Here is a 15349-nt window from a genome sequence, read left to right as displayed (position 1 = left end):
TCTCCACTCCTCCAGGTACCTTTACACCTTGCCCCTTCCCAGGCGCAGCAGCACTTGGAAAATGGACCCAAGGAACCATATGTTACTCCAGCCCTGGCAGAATTACTAGAGGGTAGGAACCCTAAAGCCATTCTGGTGACCTTCCCAAATATCTGAAGACAAATAACCTGAATTGGTTTGGACTTGCCTGAGATTTTCCGATGCCTCAATTGTATCATAAAAGCCAGCAATTTCATAACTCATCTACTCACTCACTTGCCCATGGGGTTTCTAGCGATTCCTTCTAGTGACAGAGCCACCAGGTCCTTAGAGAGGGGATGTTTCAATATAAAGGTTTCATCAGGAGCTTCCCTGATTGTGCAGCAATCACTTTGTTTTATGAGAAAATGTTTGACTTTTCTTACTAGTGGATAAACAGAGGGGGACAGAGGAATTCCTATGTGATGTTTAGGTGTGTGACAAACACCTACAGTGAAGATGAGAATATCTCCATCCTGAAAACAAACTTATAGCTAGCAAAGGGAAGGCAAAAGATATGGACAAGGGTTCAAAGATTTCACATACACACTGGGTGTCAGATAGAATTCTAAAACTATAATGGTAAATCAAATCAATTAAACACACTTGAAATACCACAAACATTAGCAGAATCCTATCTTATAAACAATACTTATTTTAATCAGCCTTTCCAAAAACTTTTTTTTTTTTTTTGAGGCAGAGTCTTGCTCTGTCACCCAGGCTGGAGAGTGCAGTGGCATGATCTGGGCTCACTGCAAGCTCCGCTTCCCAGGTTCACGCCATTCTCCTGCCTCAGCCTCCCGAGTAGCTGGGATTACAGGTGCCCGCCACCATGCCCGGCTAATTTTTTGTATTTTTAGTAGAGATGGGGTTTCACCGTGTTAGCCAGGATGGTCTCGATCTCCTGATCTTGTGATCCGCCTGCCTAGGCCTCCCAAAGTGCTGGGACTACAGGCGTGAGCCACTGCGCCCGGCCCTCCAAAAACTTTTAAAGTATCATCTAGATCACATCAAAGTTCAAACTTTCTGAAATAAGCGAACAGCCCCCTAAAAACCGTCTGGGATGCCTTGGGAGATAATTGGAGAATTGAAAGACATTTGTCAAGTTTTTGCAAATGTTTGGAATTCTCAAATATCTTAGTGATCATAGGGGTGTGGACAACGCTTTCTTTTTTTATGCCCTAGAATATAAATGATGAATGTGGTCATAATGACAAAAGGGAAAGGCGACCACATTTAATGCCAATGATCTAGGGTCCTCTGATTATGCCTACAAAGGAAAATGGCTCAAAGACCTAAATGTTCAAGTGAAAACTATAGAAACGTCAGAAGAAAAACGGGAAAATCTTCACAATATTAGCTTTGGCAATTATTTCTTGGATGTCACACCACAAGTGCAGGCAACTAATAATTTCTCTATTTAAAATTATAGAGACAAAGTAGATTGGTGGCTGCCAGGGCTGAAGGATGGGAAAGTGGGGAGTTAGTGTTTAATGGATACTGAGTTTCAATTCCGGAAGATGAAAAAGTCCTGGGATGAATAGTGCTGACAGTGGCACAACAATGTGAATGTACTTAATGCAACTGAACTATATGCTTAAAAATGGTTAAAATGGTAATTTTTTGTTTATTTTAAATAGATAAATTATTACAGTGAACATTTGTTCACTGTATCAGAAGACACTGTCAACAGACCAAAAAGGTGATCCACAGGATAGAAGAAAATATTTGCAAGCAATATATCTGATAAAGGGTTAATATCCAAAATATGAAAAGGACTCCTAAAACTCAACAGCAAAAAATAAGCAACCAAGTTAAAAACATGGACAAAGGACTTGAATGGAAATTCCTCTATAGAAGACATACAAATGTCCAATAAGCACACGAAAATTAGTGATATGGTTTGGTTCTGTGTCCCCACCCAAATCTCATCTCAAATTGTAATCCCCATGTGTCAAGGGAGGAACCTGGTGGGAGGTGATTGCCTCGTGGGAGAGGTTTTCCCCATGCTGTTCTGGTAACAGTGAGTGAGTTATCACAAGACCTGATGGTTTAAAAGTGTGTAGCACTTCCCCCTTCTCTCCTGCCACTATGTAACGCGTGTCGTGCTGTGCCTTGCTTCCCCTTTGCCTTCTGCCATGATTGTAAGTTTCCTGAGGCCTCCCCAGCCATGCAGAACTGTGAGTTAATTAAACCTCTTTTTTTTTTTTTTTTGAGACGGAGTCTCGCTCTGTCGCCCAGGCTGGAGGGCAGTGGCGCAATCTCGGCTCACTGCAAGCTCTGCCTCCCGGGTTCACACCATTCTCCTGCCTCAGCCTCTCCAAGTAGCTGGGACTACAGGCGCCCGCCACCACGCCCTGCTAATTTTTTTGTATTTTTAGTAGAGACAGGGTTTCACCGTGGTCTCGATCTCCTGACCTCGTGATCCACCCGCCTCGGCCTCCCAAAGTGCTGGGATTACAAGCGTGAGCCACCGTGCCTGGCCAATTAAACCTCTTTTCTTTATAAATTATTCAGTCTTTATAGCAGTGTGAAAATGAAGTTCATAATACAATTAGGGAAATGCCTATCACCACAATGAGATGCCACTTTATACTTGATTGGATGGTTACTATCACATGCACACACAGAGAAAATAAACACTGGCAAGGATGTAAAGATATCAGAAGCCTTGTGCACGGCTAGTGGGAATGTAAAATGGTGCAGCCACTTCGGAATACAGTATGGCAGTTCCTCAAAAACTTCAACAGTGAATTACCACAGGATCCAGCAATTCCGCTTCTGAGTATATAACCAAAAGAATTAAAAGCAGGAACTCAAACAGGTATTTTTACACCAATGTTCATAGCAGCATTATTCACAATAGTCAAAAGATGAAAGTAACCCATGTGCATACACAGAAGGATGTATAAACAAAATGTGGCATATACAAACAAACAGAATATTATTCAGCCTTAGAAACAAAGTACATTCTGACACACACTACAGTTGGGATGAACCCTGAGGACATGGTGTTAACTGAAATAAATTAGTCAGGAAAGGGCAAATATTGTGGCTCCTCCACTAATGTGAGGTACCTGGAGTAGTCAAATTTATAGAGACAATGTAGAATGGTGGCTTCCAGGGCTGGAGGATAGGAAAATGAAGAGTTAGTGTTTGATGGATACAGAGTTTCAATTCTGGAAGATGAAAAGTCCTGGGGATGAATCGTGGTGACAGTGGCACAACAATGTGAATGTACTTAATGCCACCAAACTGTAACTTTAAAATGATTAAAATGGTTAATTTTACATTATGCATATTTTACTACAATTTTAAAAATAATAAACACTTAAGAAAAAGAGTAATGGCACGTATAATGAATTCTTAAAAACCCACTTTGGCTGAGCACGGTGGCTCACACCTGTAATCCTAGCACTTTGGGAAGCTGAGGAAGGCAAATCACTTGAGGTCAGGAGTTCAAGACCTGCCTGGCCAACATGGCAAAATCCCATCTCTATTAAAAATACAAACATTAGCTGGATATGGTGGCATGCACCTGTAATTCCAGCTACTCAGGAGGCTGAGGAAGGAGAATCGTTTGAACCCAGAAGACAGAGGTTGCAGTGAACCGAGATTGCACCAATGCACTCCTGCCTGGGCAATGGTGCAAGACTCTGCCTCAAAAAAGAAAAAAAAAAACACTTTAATCTTCATTACGTATGTATATTAGAATTAAGGACTTCAAGGACTTCAATTACCCAGAAAATTTACATGCAGTCTTTTGTGGAGGTGAATAATCTGCTTGGAAATTTTATTTCCATTAAGTAAAAGAGCTTGAATGAGCTTGTTGTGGTCACGCTGTGGAGTGTTTTACTCTGATCCATGCTCTGTGACTGTCTTCTTCATCCATGATGGTCCTCTTTGTCTTGTCCTAGTACAAACACCACAGAACCATGGATACTGTGATTCTGGGCTTCCCTACAGCTGATTGGAGCAATGTTAAGCACCTGACTCAAGATGGGTTAGTCAGTCAGAGACCTTTGCCAATAAATTTGGAATTGGGAAGAAAACAAAATGATGGCAGGAAAGAACAAAGACAGAGAAGATGTGATAGGCAGCCTCTGAAAGGGTTCCCAGTGATCTCTATCCACTGGAGTGGATGTCTCTCCCACCAGTTCAGTGTGGGCTGAAACTAGTGTCTCATTTCTAACAAATAGAAGACCTAAAAGTGAGAGAATATCATTTCCACGATAGGTTTCAAGAAGACAGAGACTTCCATCTTGTGTTTCGTCTCTGATCTCTCTCACTTGCTCAACCTGATGGGAACCAGCAGTCATGTTGTGAACTGCCCTAGAGAGAGAGGTCCATGTTGCAAGGAATTAAGAGGGTTTAATAACATTCAAGGAACTGAATCTTGCCAACAGCCAAGTGAGGGAGTTTGGCAACTTCATTAGTGAAGCCTTCAGATGAGACTGCAGCCCTAGTTAACACCTTAATTGCAGCCTCGAATGAGACCTTAAGAAAGAGGACCAGCTAAGACATACCTAGATTCTTGCTTCCACAGAAACTGAGATAATACGTGTTTGTTGCTTTAAGCCATCAAGTTTTGGTGTCATTTGTTACACAGCAATAGGCAACTAATACAGAGAAACAGAGGCAGTGACCCTTTTGGAAGCAACGTTTAAAAGATATGAACACAGCAGTTGAGGACGACCACAGTATGCCACGTAGAGGAGGGTGAAAAGAACTGAGTCTTATAAGAAAAAAAGCCTTTAGGAATAGGCACGTGAGAAGCAGATGCAGAGTGTGAGTGAGAACACAGAGTGGGTTCCCAGTGGCCTGCCAGTTCTCCATTCCAGTCCTTCCCAAGGCACTGTCTTTGTGCACTCCTGTCTTTGTGTTCTGTGAAATCTCTGGTAATTTATAATAAATTGTCTTTATTTTCTTTCTTTATCTCAGTTGGTTTCTATAACTTGCAATCAGAATCCTAAAAGCCTAGGATGTATCAAGTTGCACAGCTGTGATTTTTGAAGGCAGCCAGACACTTGACAATGAGTTTGGCAGTTTAAAGAGGCTCTTGGCTTCAGAAGCACCCAGATGTTCTGAGCCACTTGACTTTGGGTCATAAGAAAGTGAGCCAACTTCAAGAGTATCTAGTTTTCAACCTACTGCTCTAATCAATGATCAACCATAGCAAAAATCTATTCCATGTTAGGTGGTTTGAATAATATTCGTTCAGAACTTAGAGATCCCAGCTGAAAGCTGTTTGAAATACACAATATTGCTATTGACACAGAACAAACTGTTACCCTTTCTTCTAAAGAACACAGTGATATTTTTGGAAAGCCCTTATTATATTACATGATGGAAATACATATCCAGATGAGGCATATTTTAATTCTTAGAAACAGCCTAACTACATAAAATGTACTATTCTCTCTTAATCCAGTTAAATCTCTTTGGTGTTTTCTGTTTTAAAGTCTTGTCACTGCCTAATCACTCACCATCTTAACAAAATTCAAAGCAGTTTACATCTTACAAGCTTGGCAATAAAACAGAGACTTAAAAGCAATAAACATCTTTGAAACAATTCATCAAGCCGTAAAAAGGTGCCAGAATGAGTTTTGGAATGACAAGTTTGAATTTAAAAATCAAAATTTGCTCTCAGGCTGGGATTTAAAATGTCACAAATACATTTTTATAGCTAAGTTATAAACCTTGAAAAATGGCCTAGATGTCCAAGCAAATACAGATGCATTGCAATGCTTCTTCAATGCTGTCAGGACACCCACTTGGGGTCTCTTCATGCGTATATCCACATGCATGTGTGTTATCTGGATTTTTGCCTTATTTCCATGTGTTTAACATTCATTCTTATGTTGAAAGAACATGTTTGGCATGAGCACCGTTTATCACTGGTGCTCCCCTACTTCCCCTTGTCTCCAGGCTCCTTGACCGTGGTGAACACCCCATTTCCCCTTCCTGAGGGCCATATCACACAAACCTCGAGGTCCCAGGCAACAGGAAATGAGCAAAGTGTCATGCATTAGAGCAAGAGAGTATGTTAAGAGAGGTTGAGTAAGCTTGTTGTGGTCACATTTTGGAGTGTTTTACTCAGGTGCATGTGAAACTAACAGGCTTCTTCATCCATGAGGGTACCCTCGTCTTGCGTATGCTGACTCTATCATGCTGGTATGCCATGAGTCTGCAGCTCCACTGCAGCTGACTGCAACAGCATTAAACATCTGACACAGAAGGCATTCCAATTCATTTTCTTTATTTTACAATTGTTTCTAAATTGTTATTTTTCAATTCATCCTCAAAACAAGTTCTCAGGGCTAGAGTTGTCAATCTCTGGTTAGACTTTTCTTCTATCCCAATCCAGCCTTAAACTATAACTGCTTGGTGTCCTGTCCTTCCAGGCCCCATCTGCCCTCTATGCTTAGTTGATTGTCATACCCATCCATGGGCAGGCAGATTTTTTCTGCCTGCTCAGATGATCAAATTTGCATAGTCACAATTAGCAGGCCATGGGAGCCAGGATCTTGGCTGCAATTGTCAATTGTTCTACCATTGACAATTGAATAATAGCATAAAGAGTTATCTCTTGAATAATAGCATGAAGAGTTGTTGTCAGTTCTGACATTTATGATGACAATAAAATTAAGAATATCTGGATAAGAATATTAAATGAACTATATGGAGTTTGCTAATTCTTTCACTTTGGAGAATATGTGCCTGTGCATAGCCTCAGCTCATGAATGTGTATCTCCCCTACAATACCAAATAGCCATTTTCTGGTCCATCAGCTTGGAGTACTCTTCACCCCCAGATACTCAGCTCACTCCTTGCGCTTCTTCAGGTCTTTCTGCTCAGGCACTGCCTCATTGTAGAGGTTTTCCTTCACTGTCCTCTATCAAATAGCAATCCCTGCCCCTCTGCCACATACCCTGTCTTCCTTACCCCTCTTTATTTTTCTCTATGCTTCTATAACATATTATTATTCATCTTCCTTCACTAGAACCTAAAAACCATGAGAGCACAAACTACTGTGTGGCCAGAGCCTGGAACACAATCTGGCATTCAGGAAGCTCTCAATAAACCTTTATGGTAGGAATGCATACAATCAGTATATACTCAAATACAAAAAAATCAAAATTTCAGTAAATCGTGGTTCTAAGTCTTGATGAAGCTTAGTTGGCACAAGAACTGTCTTACTTTGGCTATTTGGGATATTTCTCTACAACTGATGTTGCTCATCTTTTTGCTGTATTCTTGCTCCTGTCACACTGATCTTTACCAAGTTGCTCCCTTGTATTATATCTGATTCGCAGAAAATTCTCGATCTCTCTGTCTGCAACTACTCAAAGTGTTCATTATAAGTCAAGTTTTGATCAACTCTATACCTCTAATTATCTCCATTACTGATAGCTTCTGTGCAGCTCTCTTCAGTGTTAGAATTAAAAATGCCCTCCTTTCTCAAGTGCGCTCTGCACAAGTGGTGGATGAAAAGTCTAAAGCAGCTCCCTTCTAGGTTCTGCTTTGTAGAGTATGGGTTTGTGCATCACCCAGACCCATGTACTTGCCTTGGTGTTGCTTAAAGCCATGGGGCTTGGCTGCTGCTACTACTTCTGCTACAAATGCAGGGCTCTGATCTGCTTCCCTTTTGTTGCTTGGGTGTCTCCTCTTCCACCCAGGCCATGCAAATACCCTAGTGCTTCCCTGTCTTTGCTCAGCGCTTATATGAGAAGTGTGTAACTGAAGTGGAGGGTACTAATATACCAAACAGGCAAATTTTGATCAATAGGAGACAGAAGCAGGTAAAATAATAATAATTCTTTTTTCCCTCTGGAGAGAGGATTGAAAGACACAGTAGCATCATGCATCCTCTCCACAGCTTCCCAGGACACTAGGCAGTCCTTGCTTCATGAAGTGCTGCCACCTTGGAGACCCTTCTATTTGCTCATCCTCCTTCCCTGCCTCACTCTAACTCTTTCTCACTCCTCCTTTCTGGGATTCACTCTTCAATAACATGTTGGCACAAAAGCCTTATTTCAGGCTCTGTTTCTAGGGAGTTCAGGCTAAGGTTATATACATATATAGAGAGAGCTTTTAGAGGAAATAAAATAACTTTCAGGGAAAAAAACACAAAAATATAATCCCAGCACTTTGGGAGGCCGAGGCAGGCGGATCACGAGGTCAGGAGATCGAGACCACGGTGACACCCCGTCTCTACTAAAAATACAAAAAAATTAGCCGGGCGTGGTGGCGGGCGCCTATAGTCCCAGCTACTCGGAGAGGCTGAGGCAGGAGAATGGCGTGAACCCGGGAGGCGGAGCTTGCAGTGAGCCAAGATAGCGCCACTGCACTCCAGCCTGGGCGACAGAGCGAGACTCCGTCTCAAAAAAAAAAAAAAAAAAAAAAAAAAAAATATATATATATATATATATATATATAATATATGTATGTATATAAAATAAAATAAAAGCAAAGACAAAATAATAAAGCAAAACAATAACTAAAATTGTTTCATTGCCTAAAAGTTATTATTGCTTTTATTTCCTATGTCATACGAGAAGAAAATTTTTCTAAGTAGAGTGGCTTGATTTTGCTGGATAATTATTTGGATCCCATTAATATGTATGCTTTAAATGTACTCCAGAATACACAATGTGTATTATACACTTTGTTTCATCTTATCAATAATTAGGAGAACAGTCACTATTGGATGTATTAAAGAGTGAGCTCAGTTCTCATTCCCATACCACCTAAGAATCCTTTGAAGATAAAGCACTCCTGACCTAAGAATGAAATAATAATAATAGTAATTTCAGTCTGCGTGATTAGAGAAGGTAGAGATCTGTGGTCCAGCAAAGTACTGTATGCTCCTTAAACAGATCACATTTTATCTTATGTGTATTTCTAGCTCTAATAAAGTTAATTCACATTGCTTGTGGGTTCTCCATAATTATATTATTCAGATTTGTTTTTTGAAATATAAATACTCCATGATGTTAGTAAAATAAAGTTTTCCTTAAAAGCCAACTTAGAAATTTGAATTTGAAACAGCATATTCAGAGCTTACTGCCACAAAATCAAAAGAGGTAAAAAAAAATTTGCCTAATGAAGTAAAGAGTCTAGGTATGATCCCAGTCATACCTGGGCTCTGTACCTCGCAGGGCATAAACCTCCAAAATTTGAATGCTGAACAGCTAGTTGTGAGTTCCTTTAAAAGTCAGTACAGGGGCAGGCGACCTTTGGGGAGTGGCGTCTGTGAGTCAGTCATTTGGAAGTTGGAACATATTCCCCAAGGAAACAATATCCCACATAGCGACTAAGTCCCCATGCCGATTCCTCAATGCTTATTTAACCCAAAATGTACTTGAATCTTATCTCTGGAGGTTGTTTGGGTGAAAGAAAGACAAGGGAAGAGAGAAAATGGATTTCCTCTGGTTTTCCTGGCTCAGAGCTCTCTCACAACTTTTGAAAAAGGACAAAATTGGCCAGGCACAGTGGCTCATGACTGCAATCCCAGTACTTCAGGAGGCAGAGGTGGGCGGATAGCTTTAGTTCAGGAGTTGGATACCAGCCTGAGCAACGTAGTGAAACCCTGTATTTACCAAAAATACAAAAACTTAGCTGGGTGTAATGGCGCACATCTATGGTTCCAGCTACTTGGGAAGCTGAGGTGGGAAGATTGCTTAAGCCTGGAAGGCAGAGGCTGCAATGAGCTGAGATTGTACCACTGCACTCCAGCCTGAGTGACAGAGTGAGATACTGTCAAAAAAAGAAAAAAGAAAAAGAGAGAGAGAGAGAAAGAGAGAAAAAAGAGAGAGAGAGAGAAAGAGAAGAAAGAAAAAGAGAGAAAGAAAGAAGAAAGAAGGAAAGAAAGAAGAAAGAAAGAAAGAAAGAAAGAAAGAAAAAGAAAAAAGAAAGAGAGAGAGAAAGAAAGGACAAATTTGGCTTCAGCCTCATCTCATCTTCCTCCCTTCAGCTGTTTCCTACCTTTCAGATTTCCTCTCAAAGACCTACCTCTCAAAGCAGGGCACCCACACTCACTCCACACCCACCACCTACTGCTCCATCAGGGCCTGCACCCTGAGGTCTCTCTGTGATCACAGGACCTGCCCCTGCTCAGAGCTGCCCCTTACAGATGCTCAGGATGGGCACAATCTGCTCAACTACTTCACATGAGTGTGGGACTAGCCCATCACGTACCATCACCCTGCCAGGAGCTTAGACCGTCGAAACAGGTTGGTTTTATACAAAGAGGTGTTAACATAAGAGTATTTGTTAACGTATTACATAACCTGAGGAAGTATGCCAGGGCCTGACACACTCGAGGTGACCACCCCTATAGAGCAGACCATATTGTGGATATATTGCACTGCAGTGATGTAGAGATTTCCAAACACCGAGAGAGAGATCAGTCAGAGTCTGTTTTTCAGCTCCTAATTCCCTATCAAATGGCAGGCTGTTTAGGGCAGATTGGTTTTCCAGGATTCTGTCCTCTGTATCAGCTCCCCTGAGATGACTCAACTCTCCACGGTTTCTTTACTTATGAAATTACACACGTCTTTTTTAAAAGAAACAAAGATTGGATGTGTTTTCCCTGCCTCCTATGGTTGTGCCAATAGGTAGTGCCAATGGTTCTGCTAGAAGGAAGAAAAGACAGACAGAGCAGGCCTGGACAGTAGTTGTCACCTGGACACATGGATGATTGGTCATTGGGGACTGATTATTGAATATATAAAATAAAAATCTGGCTAACTGAGTATAACTTCCGTTTTAGACAAAAATATGAACTTCTTTATTTACCAAAATATTTAAGTCATAAAAAATACCAGGCCTTTTGCATTAAATGCAATGATTAATGTTCTGTCCTCCTCTAAGTCAGCACAATAAATGACTACATTTGCTTCTTGAATGTAGGAGTCCCCCAGTCCTGTTGACCCCCATCTCTTTCTTCCCCACCTCTAGGACCTAGAGCAGGACTTTGAGGACAAAAGGTGTTCAATATGTGGTCTTATTAAAAGTCAGTTTACCAAAACTACTTTCTTCTCTAAAAGCCACTAAATATATCCAAGGGTGGAAAGAAACTGCAGATAACCAATGACAAGGCCTTTTTTTTCCCTCTTAAGTGTGGTCTTTGGACCAAAACCAATTGTGAATCAAAACCCAGCGCGTTTCTGACTCCCACTACAGATGAGGTAGATAATATCAGCTGGGAGCAGGTGGGAAGGGTTGCAGCCCAGCACTGTCATCTGAGCCCTTTACTCCAATGAGCCTGTTAGAATGCTACAATCCAGCATCTTAGAAGGCTGCATATCCCTGCAGATAGGGGAGGAACAAAAAAGAATAAAAGGGGCCATATGGAGCCAGGAGCTTGCCCCCTGGATCAGCAGTTCTGATGGGCCTGAGAGCACTCTGTGTGCCTGGAAAATAGGCTGTGCCTGGCAGTCAGGGAGTGCCCTAAAGGAGGACTGAACTGCTGAAGCACAAGACAGACCCAGGAGGCAGCAGGCAAGGCCCTGGAGAGGAAGCCGCCAAGTCACCAAGAACCCTCAGTGTTGAATCAGCAACTGCAGTTCCTTAGAACGTTCCAGAAGTGTCCTTCTCTCTCTAAGATGAAAGATACCTCCCACCCACCTCCACACTCTCCCTAAGTCTCAAGGCTCTCTCTGTTATTGTGTGGATGATAAATTTAGCATTAAATGAAAGTACTGTTATTAGATGTGTATTGGGCACTCATGTTCCTGCCTTATCCTTCTTTCATTATTTATGAAAGATGAGGAAAGCTCCAACCTGTCTCTCTGAGATAAGAAGGGTGAGATAAGAGGTGGGAGATCTCAAACAAAAGCCTGGTCAGCCACAGCCATGGCAGTGACAAGATGCTCCAGAAGAAAGTGGAACCCAGGGCTCTGGACTACATCAGCATCACTGCCCACCTGAGGCTCTCCTATCAGCCCTGTGATGGTTAATATTGTCAACTTGGTTGGATCAAAGGATGCAAAGTATTTTTCCTGGGTGTGTCTGTGAGGGTGTTGCCAAAGGAGATTAACATTTGAATTAGTGGATTGGGAGAGGCAGACCCACATTTAATCTGGATGGGCACTATCTAATCAGCTGCCAGCATGGCCAGAATAAAGCAGGCAGGAGAAGATGGAAGAGCAGACCCACTGAGTCTTCTGGCTTTCACCTTTCTTTCCATGCTGGATGCTTCCTGCCCTCAAACATCAGACTCCAAGGTCTTGAGCTTTTGGACTTACACCAGTGGTTTGCCAGGGGCTCTTGGGCCTTCAGCCACAGACTAAAGGCTGACCTCTTGGTTTCCCTACTTTTGAGGTTTTGGGATTTGGACTGGCTTCCTTGCTCCTCAGCTTGCATACAGCCTACTGTGGCACCTCACCTTGTGAACGTATGAGTCAATACTCCTTAATAAACTCCCCTTCATATATACATCTATCCTATTAGTTCTGTCCTTCAACAAAACCCTGACTAATACAAGCCCCAACCCTGGAATTTGTTTTACAAAGGAGATATCTTTCCTTACAGTCTTCTCCTGCCTGGTTATTGGTCTAGTGTGGATATTTGCCTTCTTGTGTTTTTGATACATGATCAAATGACTGGATGGATAGTGCGTATGTATTTTTATTGATGAGGAACCTCACACATAAGAAAAGAAACCTGATAAAGTCAAGCCAGGAAAAGCGCAGAATTTGGCATTTGCTCCTAAAGAAGGCCCTCATGAAGTAGCTTTAAACAAAACTTTGCTTCCTTCAAGAAACCACCTTCTCTAGAGAATACCTGTTGGAGAGATTAAGTATCACTTGCCCCATGAATTTCAGCATGATTCATTCGGCAAGCATTACTGAGTACCTGTTATGTGCAGGGCTCTCTACCAGGCATGGGTAGACAGTGAGTGAAACTAGACACAGTCTTTGCCTCCCAATTTTAAGAAAATGCCTCCTGATTGGTGAGAATCTGGGGATCTCTCCTCCTTTGGCCCCTGGAAGGGAATATGATATTCCTAATAAAGACATTGTCTTTCCTATGAGACACTTCATAATTTGCTCAGGAGGGGAGCTCAGATTTACACTAGAAGAGAAACTGTGAGGTCTCCAGTGAGTTTGGGGTAACTGTGAAATGAATATTGCCAGTTGGTCTGTGGGAAGATCAATTCCCATACGAAGCACCAAACAGAAATTCTGGAGCCAGCTGACATCTGCACTTTATTCCTCCTCTCAGTAGCATCACCATTCAAGCAGCTGTTACACTTTTTAGTCTCCATCTGCTTTTGGTGATTTTACTGAAGGTGAACGAGCTTGAGGACCCACCTGAAGAAAGAAGGAAACCTGCCCTTCTGAGCTAGTCTTTCAGATGGCGGCACTGAGCAGCACAGACTGGCATGATCAAAGCTGTTGGGATCAACAGCAACTACTGGTTCTGCTGTTGTCTGGTCTATTCACTCACCCCATCTAGACTAATTTCTGGAGACTTTAGCAACTCGTTTTTCAACAAAATGCAGATGACTTCACTTTACTTTGCCTTAAGCTTTATATAACCTAATACTTAATGTGCGCTGAGTAATACTACTGTACCCCATCAAAAAGCAGTCTGCAAACATCCCAGAATATCACATCATTTTGACTTGGATCATAATCACCTATTAACCCTCTTATTGAAATCTCAGTTTTGTGAAAACTTGTATTTTCACAAAATACAATTCAAAGCTACAGAGTTGACCTGAATACCCTCAACAAGGCTTTTTATATTTTATATTTGGCTTTCAATAGCTGAAAATGCCACAGCTTCACTTCAGGTTGGTTTTAGGGTTGTTTAACTGCTGTCCTTTCCTCTAACGCCTAACTCATTATCTTAAAAGCCTAGAAGAGTTAAATCATAAAGTCTGATTGTTCAGGGCACCTTAAATGATCAGAGTACAGAGCTTTCAGCAAAACCTTGGGGATTTTTCCAATAGCGGCCAGCCATAGCTGTACAAACACATCGTAATGAAACTTGACTGTGTCTTGCCTTCAAACAAGTGTATGTAGGTATAGCACTGAAAAACTTGTTTGAGATTCTATGTCCCTGGGGCTCTTGGAGGAAGGCTGTCTTCTTTTTCTGCCTATACTTCAGGGAACTGAAGTCAAAAGCACAAAACAACATAGTCAGTTTGTCTCTGGGAATACCCAGCTCAGTGCAGTGTTGCCTTGTTACAAGTTCCTATGACATTTACCATTCCCTCATGACAAGGGGCCCTTACCTTCATTGTAGGACTTCCCTCTACTGACTCATAAGGTATAATATTAGAAACCATTTCTGCTGGGTGTAGTGGCTCACGCCTATAATTCCAGCACTTTCGGAGGCCAAGGCAGCAGGATCTCTTGAGCCCAAGAGTTAGACACTAGCCTGGGCAACATGTGAGACCCATCTTTACTAAATAAATAAATAAATAAATAAAAATTAGCCGGGTGGGGCAGCACAAACCTGTGGTCCCAGCTTCTCAGGAGGTTGAGGTGGGAGGATTGCTTGAGCTGAGGCGGTCAAGGCTGCCATGAGCCGTGATCATGCCACTGCACCCCAGCCTGGGTGACAAAGCAAGACTCTGTCAAAAAAAAAAAAAAAAAAAGGTCAAAAGAAACCACTTTCTGATATGATACAGACATTTATTTTCCTATGAGGCCCGAGGCCCTTATTTCTGCTGATTCTATAAAATCATTTGAAACAGGTTTGCCCCACTCTGGAGTTTACTTCTTCATATCCACATTTCCTGTACAGAACCAGAATTATCTTTCTTTTCTTTCAGGAACAAATTTTTTTGACACACTGTTTTCTTTCAAGCTTCTCATTTTTATTCAGTTACTACTTTCATTTGTTTATTCATTCTTTCAATAAGTGTTTGTTGAGAGTCTGCTAGAAGCCAAAAATCATTCCTGGGCCAAAGATATGGAGTGAAAAAGACAGACAAGATCCCTGTTCTCATACAGTTTATAGCCTAGGGGATAATAATAGCTAGAATCATTGAGTGCTAAAGACTTTACACTCATTACCTCCTTTAATTCGCACACAGTCATATGAGGGAAGCATTAATCTCCTTATTTTACAGGTGAGAAAAGTGAAACTCTAAATAGCATGCCCAAGGGACCCCAGCAATCAGGATGGAATCCGCAGCTGAATTTGGATCCACTCACCTCTGCTAGTTATCAAAATCCAAGCAGGGGACCCAGCGTTGCCTGTACCCCACCATCCAAAACTCCTGCTCACACGTGTGCCTTTCCCCTTTCCTTTGGCATTACTATCACACATCTCAGTTGCCTTTCTTGATTGTCTCAGAGTCTCCCCAGTA

The sequence above is a fragment of the Nomascus leucogenys genome, chromosome 9, assembly GCF_006542625.1.
Source record: "Nomascus leucogenys isolate Asia chromosome 9, Asia_NLE_v1, whole genome shotgun sequence".
Lineage (NCBI taxonomy): Eukaryota > Metazoa > Chordata > Mammalia > Primates > Hylobatidae > Nomascus > Nomascus leucogenys.
This window is presented reverse-complemented; position numbering follows the sequence as displayed.